Source organism: Sus scrofa, chromosome 15, assembly GCF_054392235.1.
Source record: "Sus scrofa isolate SSC_HxYL_T2T_F1_AM1 chromosome 15, Sscrofa_HxYL_maternal_Yorkshire_Landrace_v2.0, whole genome shotgun sequence".
Classification (NCBI taxonomy): domain Eukaryota; kingdom Metazoa; phylum Chordata; class Mammalia; order Artiodactyla; family Suidae; genus Sus; species Sus scrofa.
The window spans coordinates 136,383,540-136,406,254 of record NC_139397.1 but is presented as its reverse complement, the minus strand read 5'-3'; the positions used below and the strand labels follow the sequence as shown (position 1 = coordinate 136,406,254).

The window sequence follows — 22,715 nt, the reverse complement described above, 5'->3', positions numbered from 1 at the left end:
AAAAAGATTTACTGAAAATAAAAATTATCCATAATTTCCTTCAGAAAAAAAAATGTTTAAATAAATAAATAAAAATGGGCTAAGGACCAGAATAGCGATGTCTTCAAAGAAAATATATGAAAGGCTAACAAGCACAAGAAAAAAAAATGCTTGACGTCATTAATTATCAGGAAAGTACAAATTAAAACCAAATGAGGTATCATCTCACGTCTGTTGGAATGGCCATCACCAAAAAGACAGGGATAACAACTGCTGGCATGGACATGAAGAAAAAGGAGACTTTGTACACTGTTGGTAGAAGTGTAAAGTGGTACAACCACTAAGGAAAAATGTATGGAAGGTGCTCAAAAAACTAAAACTACAACTACCATGTGACCCAGGAATTGCACTTCTGGGAATATGTCCAAAGGAAAAGAAAACACAAACTCAAAATTATATCATGAACTTCCATGTTTACAGCAGTATTATTTACAATATCCAAGACACAGAAACAATTTAAGTGTCCATAGATGGATGAATAGGTAAAGAAATTGTGGTGTGTGTATGTAAATATTCACAATGGAATATTATTTAGCCATAAAAGCAAAGAAATCCCACTATTTGCAACAATATGGATGGACCCTGAAGGTATTGTGTTAAGTGAAATAAGTCAGACAGAGAAAGACAAATACATATGATCTCACTGATACGTGGAATTTAAAACAAAGAACAAATCAAACTCAGAGAAAAAGAAGTCAGACTTGTAGTTAGCAAAGTCAGGTAGTGGGGGAAGGGGAATTGGAGAAAGGTGATTAAAAAGGTCCAAACTTCCAGTCACAAGACAAATAAATACTAGGGGTGCAATGCAAAACAGGATGATTACTGCTAATACTGCTGTATGATACATAAGCAAGTCAAGAGAGTCCATCCTCACTAAGTGAATTAAGTCAGAAAGGGAAAGACAAATACCATATGATATCACTTATATCTGGAATCTAATGCACAGCACAAACGAAACTTCCCACAGAAAAGAAAATAAACTCATGGACTTGGAGAAGAGACTTGTGGTTGCCGAGGGGGAGGGGGAGGGAGTGGGATGGACTGGAAATCTGGGGTTAATAGGCGCAAACTATTGTCTTTGGAATGGATAAGCAATGACATCCTGCTGTATAGCACAGGGAACTCTATCTAGTCACTTGTGATGGAGCCTGATGGAGGACAATGTGAGAAAAAGAATGTGTGTGTGTGTGTGTGTGTGTGTGTGTGTGTGTGTGTGTGTGTGTGTGATTGTGTCACTTTGCTGTACAGTAGAAAATTGACAGAACTATAATGGAAAAAATAAAAATTATTTTAAAGAAAGAGAGAGTTCATCCTAAGAGTTCTAATCACAAGGAAAAAATATTTTCCTTTTTTCTTTCTTTTTTTCTTCTTGCATCTATATGGGAAGATGAAAGTTGGCTGGATCTATTGTGGTAATCATTTCACAACACATGTAAAGCAAGTCATCATGCTGTATGCCTTTAACTTACACAGTGATGTATGTTCATTATTGCTGAGTAAAACTGGGTGGGAGATGGGAGACAGGATCCCCCTCTGCTTAATTTCAGCCACTGCAGTGATGTTCCAGAACTTCTGGAGGCTCCAAAGAGCTACCCAAGAGAAGAACAGTGTATTTTAATTAAAACCATGGGTGGAAGGCAAATGGAAGAATGTTCACCTGCCAGGCACACCTCACACATCTTCACAGGCTCAGAAAAATTCCATTCTGAAGGGCACTGAAGCTATTACTATCTAAAGCAGCCAGCCAGTGAAGAATTATGCTCTGAGTTTCAGCTCAGCCAGCTTTCATTACTGTTGAGAAATATCACCATATAATTCAACCCAGCTCAAGCCTTACCTCCTCACTCAAGACTTTTCTGACCATCCCAGTCCCCAGTGATTACACCTACCATTGAATTCCTGTAGGATTAACGCGATAACCTACAAAATCACCCAGGACTGAGGCCAGCACATCTGCCACTGCTCAAAAGCCATCTCCCAGCTATCCAATGGCATGTATTATTGGCACTGGTCCTGTGGCTCTGTGGTCATTTATCTTTTTATATAGCCAGTTTCCATCTCCCCAACTCATCTATAAGCCCAAGGAGGATGGGACCCCAGAGTGTATTTCCCCATTTCCCAGCATCTCGAGTTCCTCTGTCACCAGGTACTCAATAAACATGTGTTTATGAGCATAATCCCCATCCCCTCTTCTTTTGCAGAATAATGTCTGTGAATATGGGGGGAAAGTCATAGTGTAAATAGTATTCCATGCCAAGGCCTTTTTGCCATTTAGACTTCCAATCAAAGCTGCATGAATAGGTGGGAAAATTGATTTTTTTTTTTTTTTTTTTTTGTCTTTTTGCCATTTCTTTGGGCCGCTCCCGCGGCATATGGAGGTTCCCAGGCTAGAGGTGGAATCGGAGCTGTAGCCACTGGCCTACGCCAGAGCCACAGCAACGCGGGATCCGAGCCGCGTCTGCAACCTACACCACAGCTCACGGCAACGCCAGATTGTTAACCCACTGAGCAAGGGCAGGGACCGAACCCGCAACCTCATGGTTCCTAGTCGGATTTGTTAACCACTGCGCCACGACGGGAACTCCGGAAAATTGATTTTTAAAACAGCAGGAATAGACCAAAGTCATGCCTAATAGAGGGCAAAATGTACTCAAGGAAGGTTCACGGTAAATTAGTTGATTCAACCCTCCCCCCGGCCTCCATCAGGCTGCCGTTTCGAATCCAGGGCTGAGTCCCTAAAGGGGGCAGGCTAGGAAGTATTCTAGGTGTGTATCCAGAGACAGGCTGTAGAGTCTGGAAAAAGGATTCTGCATCACAGTTCTACCTCGCTCTAGCTGGACATGTTAACGGAACAGCTCTGAGCCTCAATTACCTGGCCTGGCACCTGTGGGGTGATAAAATCTGCATCTTAGTATCCTCGTGAAGAGGAAGCTCAATGAATGGCAATTCTAAGTACTGTAATGCTTCGGTCAGGAATTTGTGGAGGTATCAAGATTCCCTGCACCCCCAAATCCTTTCTCAGTCACTTACTAGCTGAGTTCTCTGGATAAGTTAAAGCTTCCTCACCTAAAAATGGGAATAATCATTTCTACCACTTGGTGCCTGTGACAAAGATCACAGCTAGTCCTCCAATGTTCCGTTTTCTCTACTCCCCAGGCGCTCAGCTAAGCTACACGTACCAGCCAGTCTGGAAGTAAAGGATGTCCTGAGACTCGGTCTTGGTCAATGAAATGGGTACATGAATGATAACACATAACTTCTAGGCCAGATGCAGAAAAAAATAACCCACACCCTTCTTCCTGCTCTGTTCACGTCCTCCCTCTGGAATGGATGTTGGCAGTAGGGGAGAACTAGGAAGCCCTATGTGGTAAAAGGCGGGCTTCCATCAGCCTGGGTCCCGAGTCTCTGCCTGGAGCAGAGGTCTCACCCCTTTCACTCCTTCCCATCTTTAATACCATTGTCCTGGAACCAAACTGGACTGTTCTTGCAAGGGAAAAATAATCTATTGTGTTAAGCCACTTAAATTTGGGGGTTATTTGCTATAGCAGTTTAGCACTAATCCTAATATTTGTTCATATACATAGACTTTTGATAAAGATGACACAAAATAATATACATAAAACTCCTGAGTCATAATAGCTCAATAATGATTGACTCCTCCCCATTCATGGGTCTGCTACACACCTGCAAGAATTTTCCAGGAATGTTTAAATGTACAAACTCGGGCGAACCCGGAAGCTGATTATCACATAACATTTGGGGGAGAGTTCTGATCATTTACATCTTTAAATCACTCTGATCTAGGACGTGACACTTGCTTTGAGACCTAATTTGAAGCTGAGAGGTGGACGTCTGGAACAGAGACACCCATGTCACTCAGTGGATCACAGGCCCTTTCACATTTTCCAAAGCAGGTCGAACAGACCTGGAATTACTAGGGGTCCTATAATCACACACAGTCCATCTTTTTGTTCTTACTGTGAGCAATTTCAGACTATTTCTAAATTTCTTTTTTTTTTTTTTTCCTTTTTAGGGCTGCACCCGTGACATCTGGAAGTTCCCGGGCTAGGGGTCCAATCAGAGCTACAGCTTGCTGTCCTACGCCACAGCCATAGGAACCCAGGATCCAAGCTGCATCTGAGACCTACACCGCAGCTCACGGCAACGCCATATCCCCAACCCACTAAGCAAGGCCAGGGATCGACCCTACATCCTCATGGATACTAATCAAATTCATTTTCGCTGTGCCACAACAGGAATTCCTCTAAATTTCTTTTACAATGGAAATATTTGTTTATTGTTTATATAAAATTCCATAGAGTTCAACAGCCATAGAGATAAAAATTTACAACTCACACTTTTACTTTAGCAACTTCTTATCAAAGTCTGGGTAGGATTCTTTTAAAACGCAACCCTGATTAAAGTCTGTCAGCCAAGCTCCATTCCACAGCTGAGCTCATCCTCGGCACAAGCGGGGCATCGGTGGAAGCTGGTGATGCAGGGCAGTGTGGGTGCTGCGAGGAGGGAGAGATTGGGAGGGCTGGGCTGGAGGATGGAAGGATGGAGGTACGAGAGACAGGTGAGAGAAGCTGGGGTGAGGCAAGGATCGTGAACATAGGACATAGAACAGCTGGAAATGATGGCCAGTTATTATAGGCAGAAACAACGAAACAGATTTGGGAAAATAATGGTATCAGCCATTGCTATCTAATGGGGAAATAATTTTAAAAGACTGGATTGACATTTCTGGGAGGTGGGGGCTAGGACCAAGAGTCCAGGTTGGAAGTTCCCTGGTAGCTCAGTGGGTTAAGGTCCTGGTGCTGTCGCTGCTATGACATGGGTTCAATCCCTGGCCTGGGAACTTTCACGTGCTGCAGGTGCAGCCAAAAAAAAAAAAAGAGTGCTTCCCTGCCACGTCTCCTCTCCAGACACACTTGGGCTGCTGGGCCAAGACAGGCAGTGGTCAGAGAGCAAGTGGCCAGAGTGGTACCCGGACATGTGGGCTCAACAGGCAGCCCACAGTCTGCAGCCACCTCAAACTGACAGTCTTGAAGTTTAGCATCTAGTTTGTGGAGATAGAGGAAGCACTGGAAAGAGATATTTTATTTCCCCAAGTTCCATTTGGGGGCGCTGTCTACTTCTCCAGTTCCTTGTGATGACCTGAATTAATTGGGATCCTATTTCCCATTTTTCCAGCAATGCCTTTTTTTTTTTTTTTTTTTTTTTTTGGTGTCTTTTTTAGGGCTGCACCTGCGGCATATGGAAGTTCCCAGGTGAGGGGTTAAATAGGAGCTGTAGCTGCCAGCCTATGCCACAGCCACAGCAACACCAGATCCCAGCCGCATCTGCAACCTACACCACAGCTCACAGCAACACCAGGTCCTTAACCCACTGAGCAAGGCCAGGGAATGAACCCGCATCCTCATGGATGCTAGTGGGGTTCGTTAACTGCTGAGCCACGATGGGAACTCCTCTAGTAATGTCGTAACACTTCGAGCAATCGCGGGCCTGCCCCTTCGCTGGGCTCTTCTGGAACATACTCTCTTCTGAGGTAATGCCAGGGAGCAAACTGGAGCCAGGCACACCCCCTCATGTCACCCCCTCCCTCCTCTTCCCCACCTGGAAATGCATCTCCTTTCAGGATGAAGAGCTCTTCAAGACTGACTTCAACCAAGTGTGGACACCCCACGTTTCTAATGACTCGCTTTGGGAAAAGGGGGACGCTGAGGCAGAGAGAGAGGAAGTGTGCACGATGGGGGGGACAAATATTTCCAACCGAAAGTGTCTATTAAATCAGTCAGTACACAAGCTCATGAGAACAGTGGAGCCATTCAATACCGAACTGAGGAAATGACAAGAAAGCGTCTCACTGATGAGGCGAGCTGCCTCGGGGAGCTTTCTTCAGCTTGCCTGTTTTTGTTCTGCTTCTACTCTTCCGCCTTCCTGCCAGAGTTTTCTCTTTCCGATACGATACCACCGTGCATGTGCATGTGTGTGTACACGTGGGCGGGACAGCGCGTTTGTAGTTTGCAAAACTGAACCTCCACAGGGCTATATTCATTTTCTTGGACTGTGCAAATCATAAATTCATGAGACAGGGTTTCCAAATTATGCGAAGAGAACCAAAAAAAAAAAAAACCACTATTTTTAGGTGTTTACATCTGATCAGAAATAGTGAAATTGTACAAAATCATTGTAGAGAAAAAGCATTTTTTGTGACAGAACACAAAGACCCAGGACATAGAGAGAAAAAAACTTGAATTCAAAAAACGCATAATGTCTACATCTCTTCTGTAATTTATAATAATTTGAGTCTCTATGCACTTCTTCAGTATTGCGAATGGGACTGAAAATTATACATATAATTAATAAAATTTAATTCTTTACCCTTCCTCTCCCTCAAGAAAATAAATTACTTGACCCTCAAAACATGTCTGTGTCTAACCTCGTTAAGGGTCGTTTTTGTGTTTTCTTTTGGTAGAAGACTGATGGTTTAGTCCAAGCTGTCACTTGAATTCTACGGGTTAAAAGGTCTCCATTTATTTATCTTGGGTGCTCATATTAACTAGTTAAATGGTTGAATAGCAGTCAATGACTGAGAAAAGCAGATATTTGAGAAGTAAAACATTTGGTCCCTGAAAAATTACAGAAGTTCTTTGGTGGAGTTTATTATTCAGTAATTATTGACCAAGCATAAGAAGTTGTATATTTTCCTAGCTTTGAAAATAATCAATCATTCGGAGCTCCACACATCACTCTAAATGGCTGGGAGAACTTGCTCTGCAGACCCATCTGAAACAGAGGCTTCGAGGAGCTTATGATGTGAAACTCTGACACATCACCCACCCACACCCACACACCCACACACACCCACACACACACACACACCCACACACACACACACACACGATTTAATAGTAAAGCCACATGTAAAATTGGCCTTGATGGTATTAAGTCATGGTGACTCTAGAGGCGCTTTCCACAACTGAATGAAGCCAGGATCCACTTTTTATTTTTATGCATGTATGTATTTTAGGGCCACAGGTGAGGCCTATGGTTGTTCCCAAGCCAGGGGACAGCTGTGGACCTACACCACAGCTCACGGCAATGCCAGATCCCCAACCCACTGAGTGAGGCCAGCGATCGAACTGAATCCTCATGGATGTTAGTTGGGTTCGTTTCCGCTGTGCCACAGTGGGAACTCCCAGGATCCACTTTCTAAAAGCAAATTCACCAGCTGCCTTCCCAGTATGGGTTACCTTCCCAGCTTCTTCACATCTGTCAGTCACATCACTGGTCTCTCAAAAAAGAAATCAGTCATCGCCAGGCCCCCCCTGGCCTTTAGTCCCCATCTGTGGTCTGTGACCAAGCCTGGTCGTCTCCACTCAGAGCTTCTCATCCACCCCTTCTCTTTCACAGGGAAGAATGTGTTAAGTCTCAATAACTACAAGACAATGCTATTGTCAGGACACCTTGCCCCAAATCAGCGCCCCAGCTCCAGCCTTCGCTACCTCCAACAAGCTTCTGTTCCACCCTTGAGGACACAGCCTGTTGTACAGGATCTGCTCTGGGGGCAAGTGGGAGGGAGCGCAGCGTGTGCTGACAACCTTGATTTTTGACTTCTGGCCTCCGGAATAGAGAGAATAAATTTCTGTTGTTCTAAGCCACTCAGTTGGTGGTGTTTTGTTACAGCAGCCACAAGAAACTAATACACGAGCTGGGTAACTGAAGCCACATTTACCCTGAAAGCCTAAATGATCTCCATCTTTACCTTGGTTTCCTCCTTTACTTTCAATCCATCTAGGGATATGTAATAGCCCTTGTGCAATTAATGATAATGAAGATCAGTATTTTTATCACCTTATCCACCATGTATTAGGTGCCAAGCTCTGGTTACATCCACAGGTTGTCTCATTCTGTTTCCTATCAGGCAAACCTGTTTCCATCATTATCAACCCATCTTTTTTTTTTTTTTTTTTGTCTTCTTAGGGCCCCACCAGCAGCATATGGAGGTTCCCAGGCTAGGGGTTGAATCGGAGCTAGAGCTGCCGGCCTACACCACAACCACAGAAACAGGGGGCCCGAGCCACATCTGTGACCTACACCACAGCTCATAGCAATGCCAGATCTTTAACCCACTGAGCAAGGTCAGGGATCGAACCTGCGTCTTCATGGATACTAGTCAGACTCATTTCTGCTGAGCCACAATGGGAACTCCTATCAACCCATCTTTTGACATCAGCTCATAACAAAAGTAGCCTGAAAATAAATTCAGTTTATTCTTCTAGACATTTGCATAGCCCTTCTCACTGGAGGCACCCCGACCTATACAGATTCTACATTTCTGTCCATGTATTTGTCTCCCCAGTGCAACTGCGGTTCCAGTAGGTCTCTGAACCTGCATTTTTCTATTGGTGTTTCTGCTCTTGCCTTTGGTCCCAGGGAGGAAACACGGGCCTCCGCTCCAAGGACAGCCCAGCCCCAGAGGCATATGGTATTTGGGCTCCTGCAATCACCTCCTTTCCTACCAACCCTCTGCAAAAACCATCAGAGGAGGCATCTGATGAAGAAAGCCCATAACCATCTTTGTTTGCTCCCTGGCCATTTCTGCAAAGGGCACTGTTGTGACAGGAAATTTCAAACAGATGCCCCTCGACCCGCAGTGCCCCCAAGGTGACTGATCACAGGTCAGCACGTGGCCTCTCCATATGGACAGAGCCAAAGCCCAGGCTCTTTCATGGGTGGTGCTGGCTGTTACAGCTGCAATCGATTAGGGACAAATTCTTTTCAAAGAAAGGTTTTCTTTTGTTATTGTTTTTGTTGCTCTTACAGTGCCTGGAGATGGGCAGGAGGGGAAATGCAAATTTCTTTAAAGCATCAGGTAAGCCAAAAATATTTGTTTTATGATCAACTGATAATAAGCGTTTGCATTGATATCTAGGAAAAATGAGAAACCAAGGTAGGAATCTCGGCTCCATCATAAACCTTTGCTTGAATCTTTAATGCCTGACTTCAAACCCAAGTTTCTGGAGTTCCTGTTGTGGCTAAGTGGGTTAAGAGTCTCCCATAGTGTCTGTGAGGATACAGGTTCGATCCCTGGCCTCACTCAGTGGGTTAAGAGTCCAACCTTACCACAAGCTGTGATGTAGGTCACAGATGCAACTCAGATCTTGCATTGCCATGGCTGTGGCATAGGCTGGCAGCTGTAGCTCAGATTTGACCCCTAGCCTGGGAACGTCCATGTGCCACAGGTGTGCCCCTAAAAAGAAAAAACAAAAACCAAGTTTATCCCCCACTTTTCCCTCCCAACTTTCACTAAAAGCACTACCAGGCAGTTAGCACTACACTTTTTTTTTTCTATTTCATGTTTCTTCTTGGGTGAGAAAGACACCTGTATTCGGAATAAGACAAATCTGTAATCAATCAGGCCTGGTTTATAACAAACATACCAGAACTGCTACAACCAAAGGAGTCTGCTGTCTTCCAAGATGTTGGGGGATGAAACACTTCTTCCATCACTGCCAAAACTTTATTCCAATTATTTTGGCACTTCTTTTTGGAGAATGCCTTCAAAGTCAGTTTCTTTTTTCTTTTCTTTTCTTTCTTTCTTTTTTTTTTTTTTTTAACAGCTGCATCCGTGGTATGGCAGTTCCCAGGCTAGGCATCGAATCAGAGCTTCAGCTGCCAGCCTGCACCCCAGCCACAGCAATGCCAGACCCCAGCCACATCTTCGACCTACACCTCAGCTTGTGGCAAGGCTGGATCCTTAACCCAGTGAGTGAGGTCAGGGATTGAACCTGCATCCTCACAGACACTATGTCAGGTTCCTAACCCACTGAGCCACATTGGGAACTCTAGTTTCTGAACCAACTACACAAAAAGCAGGGACAGTGTTTCACACTCAACCTCAATTTGGGGCCTCAAATGGCACTGTCACCTTGGTCATTCTCAACCGGAGTTGATTCTGACCTGCTATGGACATTAGCCAGTGTTTGGAGACATATTTGATTGTACTATTGAGTGAAGGGAGGTGCCACTGGCATCCTGCGGGCAGAAGCCAGGGATGCCGCAAACACCCTACAATGCACAGGGCTGCCCCCCTAATAAAGAATAATCCAGCCAAAAACGTCAATGGTGCCAACACTGAGAAACCCTGCACCTGGCTAAGCTCCACATGACTTCGGGATGCCTAAGGCTCCTTTGGAAGATTGAGGTGTTATTCAGAAGAATATCCTGAGCCTTCTGAGAGTAATTTTAAGAGTTAACAGCATTTTGAATAGCAGCAACATCATCAGAACAAGATTCGGCACCCCCAAAGAGGAACCATCCATTTGATCTCTCTGCTCACTCTCTTGGTTCCCAAAAAGTCACACCTGTCAGAGAGGTCCTTCCGCGATGTTTCAATTACTGCCTCCCAGGCTGGAGGTTTGCAGCTTCCTTTCTTTTTGAAGCTGCTAAATCTTTGCTCAAATTAAACTGTGGTTATGTGGAACCCAGTGTAAAAGAAATTGCAGAGCTACACCACTTGCAGAAAGGATAGAAAGGAGGGATTGGGAACTTCCTGGTACAGAGCCAGTCTCTACCACCACTGCCTCTCCCCCGCCCTCCCTCTCCGTCCCCAGGATTCTACATGTGTTACCTGGAAAACCACTGTCCAGTAGCTGAGCTGTGAAAAGTGTAGGACTGCACAGACCAGGAGACCTTGCATGTTCGTATACTCACTGCATGACAAGACACTCTGACCCTTTAACCCCAAAAGAGAGTCCCTTGAAAACGTGTCTGTCATGTCAGTTTATCTACTAAGGTCTGAGAACAACAGCATTGACTATCTTTTCTTGGTGACTTCTAGCCTAACTAATTAGAAACGCACTTATGTGAATAATACATACGTATAATTTATAAGTGGTGGAAGTAACCACGAAGCAGGTGATTTCATAAAAAGGGAAAAAAAAAAAAGAAAAAAAAAAAAAAACATCATTTCAGCATGCCTTAGGCACTTCTCTGCCCTCCTGACACCCACCTTCAATGTGCTGAAAATAATGTGATGCTTATAAAGCAAAATTTAGAAACTTTTATTTTAATTTGCCATTTGGAGCCTAGGAAATACGATGGCTTAAGGCCAAGATTGCATTCCACACTCCTAATTGTAATGGGAGGCTCATCTTTCTTCCAAATAGTCAAAAGCTACATCAGCTGAAATGATGTATCTAAAATCGTAAAAAGTGTTTGGATTAAAATTCCAAAGCATCAATAAAGAAACTCATAGAGAAAATCATTCCCAAATACACCAGAGGCCATCTGGATGGAGCCCCATCCAGCTTGGAAGTTCTCAAAAATGCTATTTTCCCATTACAGACAAAAAAGCCCCAATTCTGCCTGTGGCAGGCAGTCAGCCTCCAAGATGGCTCCCAATGCTCCCCCACTCCCTGGCATTCATACCTTTATGTAGCCGCCTCCCACGTTCTACCAGGACAGGGTCCGTATCACCAATAGCACAAGGCAGAGGTGATGCTTTGTCCCATCTGTGGATGCTAACTACAATGTTATGAGCTGCCCTGTGGAGAACGTCGCGTGGCAAGAGACTAAGGAGTTCCCCAGCCCACAGCCAGTGGGGAAATGAGAACCTCGGCCTAGGAGTCGGCAGGAACTGAGGCTTTGCAGAGTTCCTATAGTGGTTCAGTGGAAGTGAATCTAACTAGTATCCATGAGGACACAGGTTCGATCCCTGGCCTGGCTCAGTGGATTAAGGATCTGGCATTGCCATAAGCTGTAGGTCACAGACATGGCTCAGATCTGGTATTGCTGTGGCTGTAGCATAGGCCAGCAGCTGCAGCTCTGATTCAACCCTGGTCTGGGAACTTCCATGTGCCAAGGGTGCAGCCCTAAAAAGACACACACAAAAAAAAAGAACTGAGGCTTTGCAACAATCATGTGAATGAGCTCCAAGAGGTCTCTCCCCCAGTCAAGCTTTTAGCTGAGACCACAGCCCAGCCAGTAGCTTGACAGCTCAAAAGATACACTGAGCCAAAACCACACAACTAAGCCATGTTTGGATTCATAACCCTCAGAAACTATATGAGATAACAAATGTTTGTTATTTCTAGCTGCTAAGTTCAGGGTTGGTTTGCTATGCACCGTAGATTGCCTCAACCATACCCTCAGGTCCAAGAGGCTCAATCATAAGAAAGAGGGTTCATAAGATAGCTGAAGATGAAGTCAAAGGAATTAAAAGGATTGGGGAGCTCCAAGCCTGAGCATAAACCAGAGGGCAAAAGCATAGCTGAGATTCCAGTTATCATCACAGGAAAGGATGGAGAGGGTAGCAGGAGGAAGCCACTTAGAACTCCGTAAGCTTCTAGAATCCGCTTGTTATTTTTGTTACTGTCTATTTCCATGAAGTGATCAACACATGAACCAAAAAGGGGCTGTGGACTTTTCACTGCAACAAACAAAAAAGGACTGAATTGAGAATATGGACTTCTTCACCTTAGCCAAGTTTTCAAGGGTGGAAGAACCCCAAGACAGGGAAGCAGGCTGAGACTCTGAGACCTCACATGTGGAAGAAAAGGAGAAAATACAGACATAATTTAAGTCAGAAGTAAGTCCTGAGAGCTTAACTCATTGAATCATTTATTTATAAAAACATTAAATGAGCACTTACTATACTCTAGAAAGTGTGCTAGAGATGGAAATAACTGTAGAATAACATGGAAAATAGTCAGATACGGGCATGCACTGGATGCCACAGGAACCTACAAAGGAACATTTAAATTGTAATGGAGGCGAGAGATCAGAAAAGGCTTTTCAGGAGTTCCCTGTTGGCCAAGTGGCTAAAGACTTGGTGTGGTCACTGGTGTGGTGTAAGTTTGATGCTGCCCTGAGAATTTCTGCATGCCATGGGCATAGCAAAAAAAAAAAAAAAAGGAAAGAAAGAAAGATAAAGAAGAGGATTTCCAGAGTAATTGGGATATGATGTGAGTTTTGATGAATCAGTTAACTACCAGAACACTAGAAGAATAACAAGTACGAAGGTACAGAAATGTCAAACACTGAGATCTCTTTAGAGAACTGAAGAGATTATAGGATACCTGGAGGGAAGAATATACGCAGAAGGGTTGTAAAAAAGGGTGACAAAACCATGAAGGAATTCATGAATTTAAGTATTTAGTTTTAATCTGGAAACTAAAATCTATGCTTAACCACTGAAAAGTTTTAAACATGCATGCTTTCATTCATTCAACAAACATTAATGGAGCATTGCTCCTGGGCAAGGCCCTGTGCTTGGATAAAGCTGGGGACTCACCATTGGACAAGACTAATGTGGTCCCTGCCCTTGGTGCACGTTTGATCAGAAGAAAAGAATGCATTAACAAATTAGTGCTTTAGGTAGATCCCTTCAGCAATTGTGTGGGGAATGGATAGGCCTGGGAGGGGGAAGGAAGATGAAGATTTTCCCAGATGCCTTCGCAAAGACATCCTTCTATTCCTTGCTCCCCACTGCTCTCACCCTGCCTTCCTATTTGCCAAACGCACTTATAAAAATTCCATTTCTAGGATAACAGTTGTGAATGCCCCAAGCAAGGATTTTCTAAACCTATCCTCTTAAGCTCCTTTTTAGAGAAAAGGCAAGAAGGACTTACTCAATGTCAGAACTGAGAAAGACCCCGAAGGTCATTTACTCCAATCAAGGTGAGCTACAAACATGGAAATTGAGGCCCAGGTGCAAAAAGGAGCCCCTCCAAGATCTCCAGGCTGGATGGACATGGCCAAAGCAGCTAGACTCTGGGTCTCCCAGGTTCTAGTCCAGTGCTTTTCACTAATGCCATTGTCCTTTGAACACTCTGCTTCAACAGCCTGCAAGATCAACATGCAAAAAAAAAAAAAAAAAAAAAAAAAAAGCCCAGAGTGTGACAGAGATTTTAGCCTCACTGAAATGGCAATGGCTTCATTCGGCAGCTGTCCAGGCCCCTGCGAAGGCTGTTTTCCTCGGCTCAATTAGACAGAGCACTGGGAGGAAGATCAGCTTGAGAAATTCTCTGGGGTCCCATCTGTTAATTGAAGCCCCTGTCAGATTTTCCACAGTATGACGAATGATCAAAGATTTCTTCTCCCTTTCTTTATCACCCTCTTACTTCAAGGCAACATTAGGCCACATTACAAGCAAGAAGTGGTACGATCTATTTTAAAATGGAAATAAAACAGTCAAAAGAGAACACAGGGGCCTAATCACTTAGAAAGTTTCAAAGTTGGATGCCAAGGAGCATCCATTTTTCAAAGGGGAAGAATATCTCATTTGGGATAATTCTCATATTGTGCGTGCTGGGTTGGCCTCGTCCCTTTCAGCCATGTTTCAGTCACCTGCTGTGTAACGGATGTGCAGGGGCTGAGGTCCTCTGAGCACCGGATGCATCAGTGGCCAGCAAATTAACGGCCTGTGTCTATATTGACGTTCACGTTCTCAACTTAATGGTTCATTTATTTAATGAACAGCTTCTCTCCTCATTAAGAGGGTCAAAAGTGTACTGGACAGGGCACTATGATAAATAGGTGGTTGGGTCTTATTCCTCATCCCCAGGGTTAATTGTTTGCATTTCAGTCATTTCATAAACATTGTTTTTTCAGTACCTGAGTGCCTGGTGTAAGGTCACTGGCGGAAAGGTGCTCCCTCTACCCCCAAAATGATTAAGCTCAGTTGGGTAAGTCATACACACCAGCTCACAGTTACTCATCAGTGAGACGAGTGCCCTGGGACTCGGAGCTGCATCTTTATATTCAGTTCATTGAATCAAGGGATGGCCATGATGCTGAAGATAGAAGATCAACCCACACACATATCTATGAATTTGCTGACTGTTGAGACACATTAGCTCCAAATAGTAGAGGCAAAAAACAAAGTCTATCCAACAAGGAAAGAACCAAGTCTTGCTCGTTCCAAATAAGAGGGGCAACGAAAGTTCTATTTAACACAGAACAAGCCATTCTCTCTAGGTGAGATTTTCCAAACACCAAAATCAGGACAAGTTGCTTCCCCTTGTGCTTCCTCCTGTACCGACAGAGTAGTCTCTCAACCTCTTATAGCTCTAGTGGCTTGCTGCCTTTCACCGAAGCTATCTGCAGCTATGTCTACCTCCCTTATTCCATAGTAAGTTCTGGAGAATTCTGAGTCCCTGATGCCTAAACCACTGACTGGCTACATCGACTTCTCAGTTACTGACAGTTGAATGGAAGTAAAATTCCAAAACAGGGGATGTGTTTCTTGTTATGGACTCTCCTCCCCCCTCAGTTAAGACTATAAATGTATAGAGAAGTGGTTAAAAGTACAGATCCTGGAGCCTGGCTGTCTGTGTTTGGACCCTGGCTGACACATACCAACTACGTAACCTTGGGACAAGTTACTAATCCAGGCTGTGCATCGGTATTCTCATCTATAAAGTGAGAACAGAAATAATACTTCGTAGCATTATTGTCAGGTCTAAATGTATTCCGATCCAGAAAAGAGTTTAAAAGCACACTGAGAGTGGGGGAATTCTGCCAAATGTGTCCTCCCCGGCGGCAAAAATATCCCAGGAAAACTGCTTCCTATTATAAGTGGATTTATCATTTCCAAAAGGGCTGCCCACTTTGGGGTCTGAGCAGCAAGGTGGCCGAGTCTCCGTCTCGCACTTTGAAAGTTTTTCCCTTAACTTTTCTGTATTAAAGAAAAAGTCTAACAAAAGACAAAGCAGTTGTTGGATAGCTCAGTGATCCATACTTTTAAAAAATAGGAATTAAAGGTAAAGTGGAAGTTTCAATAAATATTTAAAGTCTCTCATCAGACTATTTTCTACACATTTTAAAAAGTCTTGCATGGAAGACACTGTGGAAGTAAAAACCATATCTTTTTTATCTTTGACGTCACATCACCTAATATAGTATCAGACACATAGTAGGTGCTCAATAAATGTTTTGTTAATGAATAGCTCAGTTAATTTGGCTCATTTTTGAGAGAGTTCCTTGATATAAATGAAGCTATGGATTACACTGATGCAGATATATACCTATGTATGTGCATATGCAATTACTTTCCGTTTATAGAAGTCTGCAGAGAAAGAAAACTACTCAAAAGGGAGCATAATTGAGGTTGTGAGATATAGGCCCAAATCTATGTGGAAAAAGGAAGCAACTTTCCAGGAGATATTTTTGCCCCTGGGTAGGACAAAGAGTTACACTTATATTTTTATAATTTCCTGCAGTAATTTCAGAACCCAAACTTATGAACTGTGCGCCTAATATTTATACTATTTCCAGTCTAAGTGACATGGTAATTCCCAATAAAATTTATCAGAGAGCAAATGCCCCAGTCTCATGTACAATGATGTAACATTCACAGGACAGAGATCAAGTGCCACCATTATATGCCAGACTCACCTTCCCTTAGGACCAAGACAATTCTGGTTTCTTCTCGACTTTGCTTGGAGACATAGAAAGTTCCTTTCTCATTCTCTCCTGTAGCCCCTGTTGATAAAAAAGAGGAAATCATCTGAGATTGTTAAACTAGTCCAAATATTGTTCCACTTTGTTCCAAATATTGTTCCAAATATTGTTTCCTTTTTTCTTCTGGATGTTGCCTTGGTAAGCCTGGTACTAAACAAAGCTGTTAATGAAGTTAAAAAAAAATTATCATATGCATATTAGGTCAAGTAGTTTCCCAAGCTGTGTTAACTTGAGAGAGACATTTTGGAAAGAATTCTAAGTGGCAAAATACCATATGTAGTTTAACCTGTGATTAACACAATATGTTAATAGACTAAAGAGCTAAGATTTACATTTTCTCCCCTCTTCCTAAATCTGTAGGAATAAGAGAGGATTTTTAACAAGAAGCTAAAGAGAAAAGTTTAATTTTAGGTCCTTTGAGTTGACCAGAAAGACTACCCTTTTGTCGAGATTAGGAGAGAGAGAACTACCTTCTTTGAAAAAGCAGTTAAAGAAAAAGCATATTCTTAGTAGTGATTTTATGAGAAATAGAAAATGGGAAATAAAGCCTTTTGCAGGTTTAATATCAAGGCCATGCTTTAGCTTGGTCATGCTAAAGAACATGAAAAATGTATATGAGATTTCTGTTTGTATTTTCTATGAAGTAACTTTCTTCAGTTTGTGCTGCATTTTTTAAATAAATAGATCATATTTGGTCCAGTGTTTTTGCTCAAGAATTCATGCTGATGTCATCAGTGAAAGTCCTGTTATACTAGGCAGCTCAGAACACATATAACTCTACTGCCACCTGATGCCAACACATGGAAATTGCAGGGGCAGACCTTTCAACCAAGAATTCCTCTAAGAGTAAGATTCTTGAATTTACATGACAAAGAGTTTTGTGATTTTACAGAGACTACAGCTTTGACTGATACTCATGCAAATGAGAAAATGTAATTACTAAAAGAATTAAAACAAGAATAAAGGGAACAAAATTTTCCTGTCGATAAAATTACCAAGAAAACATTTCTGCACAAGTACACTTTATTGCCATACTGCTAAACAGTGTAAAATTTCGTGCTTTTTTTTTTTTTTTTTTTCTCCTTTGGCACAGATATTCCAGAGATTTGAATAACTCCATAAATCATGGTTTAGATAACTACACTGGTCAAGTTACTGGTACAAATGTTATAAGAAAGAGACCCAAAATAATAATGACTCATACAAAATAGACTGGTGGTTTGGGGGTGGGGAGGGTCTTAAATTTTTTAGAAAAGTGAAGAGAGTGGGGTAATCATCTAGATAGCCAAGGGCTGGTACGGTTGCTTCACAACCATAAGGTTGTTGATGAGCCTCATGGTGCAAAAAAGCAGCCCTGATCTCACCATCACATCTTTAGCCCATACTGCAAAAATATATAAGTAAAGAAGACACATTCTTTCCCTTTAAAGGCTTGATCCAGAAGTTGTACACATTACTCCACTCACCTCCTATTGCCCAAGGTTTTGGTCACAGGGTCACAACTAGACACCTGTCTGGAAAATGTAGTCTTTAAGTGGGTAATCATATATCCAGCTAAAAATGACTCTGTAACCATTGCAACAATTAAAGGAAAATTGGTAGACTCCACCTTATTTTGATTCTCTCCTTTAATCTACTGTCTTTTAAATATGTATTGCTTTGAAGAACAAATAGGAAATAGTTGCAAAATACAGGGAGATAAGGAGACATGACAACTGAAGGCAACACATGATTTGGGGTTTTATTCTGCTTATAAAGGGCAGTAGGACAACTGGCAAAATCTGAGTGAGGTTCATTGCTCAAATCATGGTATTGTATTCATTTTTTTTTCAGCTGCACCTGCAGTATATGGATGTTCCTGGGCTAGGGGTTGAATTGGAGCTGCAGCTGCAGGCCTATGCCACAGCCAGAGCAACTCAGGATCTGAGCCACATCGAAGACTATGCTGCATCTTGAAGCAACACCAGATTCTTAACCCACTAATACCAGGGATCAAACCCACATCCTCGAGGATGCTACGTCAGGTTCTTAACCCACTGAGCCACAATGGAACTCTGGTATTGTGTTAATTTTAATCTTCTGATTTTAATAACGGCAGTCTTGTTATGTAAGGGAATTTCTTTATTTTTAAGAAACACACACTGAAGAGTTTATAGACAGAGGCATCATGTCTGCAACTTTTTTTTTTTTTTTTTTGGTCTTTTTGTCTTTTTGCCCTTTCTAGGGCTGCTCCTGCAGCATATGTAGGCTCCCAGGCTGGGGGTCTAAACAGAGCTGTAGCCACCGGCCTACACCACAGTCACAGCAATGCCAGATCTGAGCCTCATCTGTGACTTACACCACAGATCACGGCAACACTGGATCCTTAACCCACTGAGCTAGGCCAGGGATCGAACCTGCAACCTCATGATTCCTAGTCGGATTCATTAACCACTGAGCCATGACAGGAACTCCTGCAACTTTTTCTTAAATAGACAAAACCGAGAGAGTCAGAGAGATTAAAGAAAAATGATAAAGTGTTAATATCTGGGGAATCTAGATGAAAGGTATCTGCAAAGACTGTACTATTCTTGCAATTTTGCTCTAAGTCTGAAATTAAAAAGTTAAAAACAGTACTAGTACTACTTTAGTTCTGCCTCAAATTAATTCATTAGGCTTTTTTCTTTTAATATGGTTCATATACAATTTAGCCATTATATAACACTTTGGTCAAATTCATACTCCAGAAAATTTAGTACACTTAATTTCTGTATTTGGCTTAATTTAAGCTTCCCCCTGACCCCTCGCACGCACATACAAACACACACACACAGAGACACACTGTAAACAGAACTAAAATGGAGAAATTATTTGCAGCATTACAAAAGGCGGTAGGGGCCACATCCATGAACAGCTATAGTTTTCCGTATCATGTAACCAGGAATCCAGAAGAGGCAGCAAGGCTTCCCGGCCCAGGAGGAGGTACAGAAACTCTGCCCCAGCTTCTTGCTCTGCCAGTTGGGAGAGAACATGAATTCCTGCCTATTTACAGTCATGCTTTCAACACCATGACACCACCAATCTGTGAGCTTCCCTTTGGAAAATGTCTAGGAACCTCACGCACTCCCAGACCTTAAACCAAACGCAGTGTCAGCCAAAGCATTATGCCTTCTCCTTGTCAGAGCAGACAAAGCCTTCTTGGTGCCCAGCTGTCCCTGAACAAGACTGCAGCATCCAGTGTTACAGAAAGCCAACCTCTCCACAAAGTTACCCTCCAAAGAGCAACAGCCCCAAGACATTCTCTTCCACAACCTCCTGGAGGCACGTCCCTGGCATTGGATGGATCACAAGCCAAGCAGTCTACCCTCTAGTGGAGACACCCACCTTTAGGCGGGGGCAGAGAACTTTATTCAAAGAGAAACACCTCTAACCCTGGAGTCCCAACAGTTACCAAGGATGACTGGCCCTTGTCCACCACATCCAGTTACGCTTCCACTTCTTTTTAAGCACCGAGGGGCCACACAGATACTTAGATTGTCACATGGCCCTACACGCCCCCACCCTCACCGCAGTGGCTGTAACAGCTCTTATTAGCACTTTCCAAAGGGGACACTTCAAAGGAAGAGCCAGAGGCTACGACTGAGCAGAGACCCAGCCCCGCACGTGAGCCACCATCCAGCTGTGCTGTAGCCCTGCTGACTTGAAAGCAGCAGAGCAAACCTCCTCCCCAGCAGCCCATTAGGCTTTGGCAGCCAGGAGCACCTCCTTTGCTGAAATTACTCATGAACAGCACCCCGGGGGCAGCCCCTCCCTGCTTGATGCCTAGCTGTACTCAAAGGGGAATGTAAACGTATGTATTGTTTTTTCATATTTACAGCTAATAACAATGCCCTGGATTTGCCAGATAATATTCACACCTTCTCCTCCCTTTGGACAAGAAAAACAAGGATAGCCAGTCCTCTTTCCACGGGCCCCCGCATCCTCAGATTCCACCAACCTGAGGTCAGAAATACTCAGGGTGAAATACATCCAGACATTTCCAAAAAACAAAACTTGAATTTGTGAGCAAAGTTACACAGCATTTACACCGTAGTTATAGCCATTTATATAGAACTGACATTAGATTGGGTATTATAAGTCCTCTAGAGCTGATTTAAAGTATATGGGAGGATATCCTTGGCTTAGAGGCTAATTAACACTATGCCATTTTATATAAGGGGCCTGGCCTCTGCAGATATGGGGATCCACCAGGTACGGGGGAGATCCTACAACCAATTCCCCCCCAGATACTGAGGGACAATTTATTTCCAAACACATGCTCCCACAATTGGGATTTTGCCAATAGAAAGGTTCAGATTCTTTAAATGTCGGGTTATTGGTTGGTTGCCTGCTTGATTTCATTTTTAATCGGGAAATGCTTCACAAAAGGGATGAATAAAAGAATACTTCCTCCTCAGTTGTCTCCTAAACGAGCCAGGCAGCCAGAGAGGTTCAAGCAACACTCACCTGCGTCAGAGACCTGTAATCTATAATATGGCAGATCATCCTGGAAGAACAAAGGAAATCCTGCCTATCCTCACCCTGAAAGTAGATCATTTCTGCTGATTTAAAACCCTACGATTCTGCCTTAGCTGAATTCGTGAATCCTCTGACGGCTGATAACTGCGGCAGCAGAAGCAATGGCATAGATTCTACTTGACCTTCCTCAAGCCAGGCACTCCAAATGCAGGCCCCCGTTTTAATTCAACAGAGTATTTCAAGCTGCTCTGATCATGAGCTTTAACACACGGGAGGATGCAGCTACTTCCTCTTGCTATACTTGCCTCTGGACATATCAATGGCCCTTTTCCCCGCATGACCGCTAATCTGATGAGAAAAAAATTGCCTTGGCAGAAAGCATGTGTTCCATTTCCTGACCTTGGCAGCACTAGGCTCTGCAGGACTCTCCTGGAGCCACCGTTGAGCAAATCTCTTTCCTCCACTGTGAATCTGCTGAAAAGGAGAAGGAAAGTTGCCGAAACACTTGCAGGTAAACAACCTCTGAAATCAATGAAGACAGAGAATGGCTCTTGTTCCTAATCCCTTTTTCCTCCCTCCCAGCAAGCTGCCAATAACCCTGACCTGATTCTCACACCTTTCGTGACTAATTCTCCCTCTGCCTTTGAAAGGGCATAGTACTGTATAGCCCCCCGGAATCTAGCAGTGAAGGAGGGTCTGAAAATGCCACACCCGCACTTTTCTGCACGTTTCCTTTGAGATTGGCATATTCTGATTCGCTCGGAGAACTACTCACTGGTGAGGCTTGGTCTGCACACCCTTCAGCTAAATGGTTTTCACAGTCGTGCAGGAAACTGACATACGGGGTGTGGAGTGGCCAGTCTGCACACGGTCATCCTCTGTGGCTGTCTTTGCACTTGGGCACAAAGTTTGTACCTCAAGCAAATGGTACCCCTAGCAAGCGATGATGGCATTGGAGTGGCCGAGTGATCGATCCTTTCTGGCATCATTTACTATTTACTCAACATTCACTTGTATAGCCTGGGAAGTAATCCCAAGAACTTTGGGCATTTGTTTTGTTTTCTGTTTGTTCGTTTGTTTTCCAGCAACATGGAGAAGTTTCATGGCCAGGAATCCAATCAATAAAGGTTATCTTCATCATAATAAGCAAATCTTAATACCTATTAGCTGTTTTTATTCATTCTGGCCATGTCCATCAGGATCAGGAAAAACCTAAATGAAGGTTCACTCATTTTGGCTACTACCCTGGGCCATCCCAAATGGATCAGGAAATAGATCAATAAACACCAGGGGGAAAAGGTAATTCTAAGTGCCAACTTGGAGCCTCTGACACCAGTTACCTCCCATCCCTAGACTCCATGAGCCCTGAAGGCATTGGCTGGTGGCACAACATCCATCCCCACCATTTTTTTTTTCTTTTCTTTTCTTTTTATCCTTTGTAAGGCTGCACCTGCAGCATATGGAGGTTCCCAGGCTAGGGGTAGAATCAGAGCTGCAGCTCCCAGCCTACACCACAGCCACAGCAATGCGGGATTCCAGCCAAGTCTGTGACCTACACCACAGCTGCTAGCAATGCCAGATCCTTAACCCACTGAGTGAGGCCAGAGATTGAACCCTTGTCCTCATGGATACCATTTTGGTTCATTACTGATGAGCCACAACAGAAACTCCCACACATCCCCGCCGTGGGGTCCTCTTCTTTTACC

The 22,715-nt window shown here is 43.4% G+C and overlaps 1 long non-coding RNA gene across 5 annotated transcripts in view; it reads right to left on the bottom strand.

Annotated features, from left to right (window-relative positions):
- The window catches only part of LOC110256949 (uncharacterized), an 879,371-nt gene that overhangs the window by 626,083 nt on the left and 230,573 nt on the right, over nt 1-22,715 (bottom strand). For 4 of the 5 annotated variants that reach the window (XR_014830185.1, XR_014830186.1, XR_014830187.1 and 1 more), the window contains one exon: nt 16,447-16,533. This is a non-coding gene — a long non-coding RNA (uncharacterized LOC110256949). Of the gene's footprint in view, nt 1-1,508; nt 1,629-16,446; nt 16,534-22,715 lie in introns of all 5 variants that reach the window. The other variant, XR_014830183.1, reaches the window with a different exon arrangement.